At 38.1% G+C, this 4,727-nt stretch overlaps 1 long non-coding RNA gene across 2 annotated transcripts in view; it reads right to left on the bottom strand.

Annotated features, from left to right (window-relative positions):
- LOC106875471 (uncharacterized) overlaps window positions 1-4,727 on the bottom strand; it is a 308,728-nt gene that overhangs the window by 76,893 nt on the left and 227,108 nt on the right. Inside the window, exon 5 of one of the 2 annotated variants that reach the window (XR_008263989.1) lies at window positions 241-697. The exons of the other annotated variant lie outside the window; for it this stretch is intronic. This is a non-coding gene — a long non-coding RNA (uncharacterized LOC106875471). Of the gene's footprint in view, window positions 1-240; window positions 698-4,727 lie in introns of those variants that run through there. 2 annotated transcript variants of the gene reach the window in all.

Here is a 4,727-nt window from a genome sequence, read left to right as displayed (position 1 = left end):
GCAGCATAGAGTTTTAGATTACTACAAATATAAACACAGACAAGCTTATATACACATACATACAGGGCCGGATTACGACCCATAGAGGCCCTAAGCACTTGGAAGATTTTGGTGCCCTCAAGTATAAGTAAATAATTAAAAATGTAAACGAGCATAAACCTTAAAATTAATTTTTATTTTTCAAAATGAAACAAAATTCACAGTAAGATGGAAAATAATCTTTATTCTTGTATGCTTCCATTTTATTTATAGTTGAAAAGTTTTCTCCTTTTATTTTTTAAATTGCAAAGTCATTGATGATATCGTTACCTGTGTGTGCGGGTTTTAATGCCTATGGAATAGATTTCCTCTACAGATCTGTGAAGTATCCCAAGTGGTGGAATCAGCCCTGGTGCTGCAAATGCATTGTGAGATATTGTCTTGCTGTGAGAGGAGAGTTCCGACTAAGTCTTGTACAATATTCTTGGGTTACTCTATCTTTATTCCGAACACCTTCGTATACGTTGTTACGAGTCCCTAGGAGTTTGTAGCATTCTTTGTGTGGAACAGGAGAAATAGAGAAGCTGTCGATGCACAACAATCGAATATGAACGTTTCTTTTGACCAAATTCCATTACTATATCAGCTGAAAAGGTTGTAATTAACTCCAGCTGTTATTTGGCGTTGTTAACATTCTTCACATAAGACTCGAGTTCATCTACAAAGAAATTATAGATTACATTAATATCTCTAGCAGTTGTAGACCCTAGCATATAGTCATTTGATTTTTGTAGCAGGTATGATAACGGATTTAATGTCAAAATGAATAGAATTACAGAAAGATTATCTCCTTGGAATATTTCCTTTGAAATATTAATAACATTGGAGAGATCGTTCCACTGTAAGTTGTAAGTGTGAGAATTGTTATCCAGGTATTTGCAAGTCTCTCAATGGCAGCAACTAAAATAGCAGGTACTTTTCCAAATGTCGGCACATCAGTAACTATGAGTGGGGAATAGAGTCGAATGCTTTCCTATAATCAAGCCAACTGTCGCAAGGCTTCTATGGTGTTTTCTTATTTCAGACAGTAAAACTTTGCTTATCAAAAGTTGTTCGGTATGCCCCAACAATCCCCTCTTTTCACCTGCCTTCTCATCACTCATTATGTTGTTGAATTCACACTGACCCGGGAGGGATTTGTTGAGGTAGCTTGTGTGCAGCTTGTACGTAATGTTTAGGTAAGCAAAGGGCTTATAGTTTTCTGCTAACTCGGTGATTTCATTCTTTCTCATAAGATTCGTTCGTGCTATAACAAGTCAATTTGGTATGTCAGTCTGACCTTCCGTAGTTCCTTTTGAATGTACGAATTGCTTTCCGGAAGTTTTGAAACTTTTCAAAAGAGACAGTTATTAATTTCAAAGAAATACAAAACACTAATCTCCTTCAAAGTAGGATCCTCTGACTTCAATTCAAATGTTACGCTTCAACAACTTTATGAAGGCCCAATGGAAGTCCTCCAAAGTGATGATGTCCAGGATTCTTGTCTCAACTTCCTTCATCTTCTCAATGTCAAGTCACAGGAAGCATGACCTGGGCTGTATGGAGGGCGCAGGACAATTTTGATGCCCAGCTCTGTCAAGTAGTTGGTTACCAGGATGGAATTGCGGATTGGTGTATTGTCCTGGTGTAGGAACCACTGACCTAAGAGGATAAGCTTTGGCCTTTGGCGACGAAAGCTTTTGCTGAACTCCCTCAAAACCTCCACAAAGTACTCTTTGTTGACCATCTGGCCAGAGCGAACCCAGTGGATGTAGATGACGCCCTTTCTGTCGAAAAAAAGGAATCATCATGAATTTCTTGGTGGATTTACTTTGCATGGCCTTTTTGGGAGCCAGTATGCTTCTATTGGGCACTCTGTCTCATGGCCTCTGGACCATAGCAATAGATTCAGTTTTCGTCACAGATTACTAGAGACTCAGTTACTCTTGAATTGGAGATAATGAAATCAAGTATTTCTATGTTGTCACCAACGCATCTTTCCCTCTGTTCGTCACTGAGCATCCGGGGAATAAATTTTACACAAATTTTGCAATTGTTCATATCTTCATGAATAATTCTGTGTGCAGTTGCCTCACCGACAGCAAACTGCATGCTTATTGTTTATATTCACACGACGGTCTTCATCCAGAGAATTGTGAATTTTCTCAACTAGATCTGATGTTCTGACATTCCTTTCGCTTACACACCCGTCAGAACATCTCTCTTGAACTTCTTGTGCCAGCAGAAAACGAAACAAATGATCGGTTCATGCAAGTTAATCCATAAGCAGCTCTTATCACCTCTCATCTCCTCTCTAAAGTCATTGAATCTTTTGTGCTAGCGAAAAAGTTAGCTCATAAGCAGTTTGGAAAATTTCATATGTTTCTGAAGCGATTTTGTGCAGTTTAAAACAAAACTTTATTGCATAGCGAACTGCCAAACGTTTCAACTGCATTCTGCAACTACTCAGCTATGTCAAGCAGTATTAAGTAGGATGTGTTCAAAGTGTTGTTATAGCGTCTCCTTGAATTTGGAATAAAAAGAAGGCAGGTCAGCTTACTAGGTGTATAATAATGATATGCTAACAGTACCCCGATCTAGGATAGTTATAACTGCCTCTCCCAAGAAAGTCTCAAAACTTCTAGAATGCGCTTCCTACATATTAATTGTTTTCTGTAAAATGTAACAATATCCAACCATTAAAGTTCTTCGAGGTATCTTTCCATTATGCAGTTTGCTTACAACTATAGTGAAAATTTCCGAGTCAACAGTTTATGTAAAACATACTGTCGTTGATACAATATCCTCTCCAATTGTACTTATGCACAATGTATAAAGGTCGAAGTCATCTTTTCGAGAAGTAATTTTCTTAACAGTACTATTTTTATTACTCATTTCTCTATATAATGATTGTGAGTTGGAAGCAAACTTGTTATTTATACTGGCTCGTTAAAAACATTCCCCTAAAGTAACGGAGTTTTTCTCACAGCGTCCTGAGTTCGTGCTTTAGAGTGATTAGCTTTCCCTGAAGAGCTTGCTATGAAGGTTACCATAGAGTTTTGTAAACTTATGTATACTCTTTTACTCTTTTACTTGTTTCAGTCATTTGACTGTGGCCATGCTGGAGCACCACCTTTAGTCGAGCAAATCGACCCCAGGACTTATTCTTTGGAAGCCTAGTATTTATTCTATCGGTCGCTTTTGCCGAACCGCTAGGTTACGGGGACCTAAGCACACCAGCATCGGTTGTCAAGCGATGTTGTGGGGACAACACAGACACACAAACATACACACACACACATATATATATACATATATACGACGGGCTTCTTTCAGTTTCCGTCTACCAAATCCACTCACAACGCTTTGGTCGGCCCGAGGCTATAGTAGAAGACACTTGCCCAAGGTGCCACGCAGTGGGAATGAACCCGGAACCATGTAGTCGGTAAGCAAGCTACTTACCACACAGCCACTCCTACGCCTAAAGTATAATTAATGAGGCATGAACTTATTATTTCCTCTTGCATGTTGTAATCGAAGCTAACCATCCAATATGGCGGTGCAGATTGTTTTCTTCAAGTTTTGTTTTCCATATTCGTTGCTACCGTATAGTAATTTCATTACCATGCATACAACAGATTGCTCTTAGGCATTCTTTAAGAGTGATAGCAGCTGTGTATATGAGGGTATTAATATTTCAGTAGTTAACATTACATGATTCCATGTGTTCGCCAGCAACATCGTCAATAACTTTTAATTTCCCTTTAATCTTCTTGAGAATGGCCTGTCGCTCAAGTATAGTTTCGAAAAAGTACAAGAGTTTTCGACGAACTGTGGTTTCAAGATGTTTTAAAGTTATATAAGATATATTCCACAGTCGTCTCTCTTGACTCAACTGCCTTCGGAGAGGCACGAGAATTTAGTGATGGTGGCTCGATTTGTTTGTATGATTTCCAATTCATCTTATGGTAGATTTTGGCCAGTTTTCAGTGTTTTGAGAAGATCGATCAATATCACAAAAGCAAGCCAGTTCTTTTTTTAAAAGACGTTTCGCTGTAAAGGTGATAAATTTAAGTGAGTTTCCTCCTAGTATTTATTTAATCGCTTCATATAACCGAAAAAAGGGTCATGAGCTTTTCCATTGCACTGAAGTAAATCTTGGTTTAGGTGTAAACTCCAAGTAGACCGAGAAGAGTACTGACGTCTTCTTAAACAGCTTACTGGGGCTGTAGTACTCTCTGGTATTATTATTAGTTTCAACCAATATCGTGCTAACGGAATTCCACATGGTAAAACGTATATATTTTTTTAAGCCGGTCTGAATAACAATACGCTGATAAAGTAAAAGGTGTTTAGAGAAGTAAACTTGTTACTGATTTAGTGTGGAAGAGTTGGTATAAGAGTTGAAGCAAACGTTCAAACAGGAACTTTAAACAGTCCTCTGCGCTTGCACGTCTGACATTGACGGCGCCGTGTCTATGTATGTATGTATGTATGTATGTATGTATGTATGTATGTATGTATGTATGTATGTATGTGTATGTGTGTGTGTGTGTATGTGTGTGCGTGTATGTATGCATGCATGCATGCATGTATGTATTTATGTATGTATGTATGTATGTATATGTATATACATGTATGTATGCATAGATATGTGTGTATATATATATATATATAGATCTCTCTCTCTCTCTCTCTCTCTCTCTCTC

This window comes from Octopus bimaculoides, chromosome 4, assembly GCF_001194135.2.
Source record: "Octopus bimaculoides isolate UCB-OBI-ISO-001 chromosome 4, ASM119413v2, whole genome shotgun sequence".
Classification (NCBI taxonomy): Eukaryota; Metazoa; Mollusca; class Cephalopoda; order Octopoda; family Octopodidae; genus Octopus; species Octopus bimaculoides.
The sequence above is the reverse complement of the archived record's forward strand: the minus strand, read 5'-3'. Positions and strand labels throughout refer to the sequence as shown.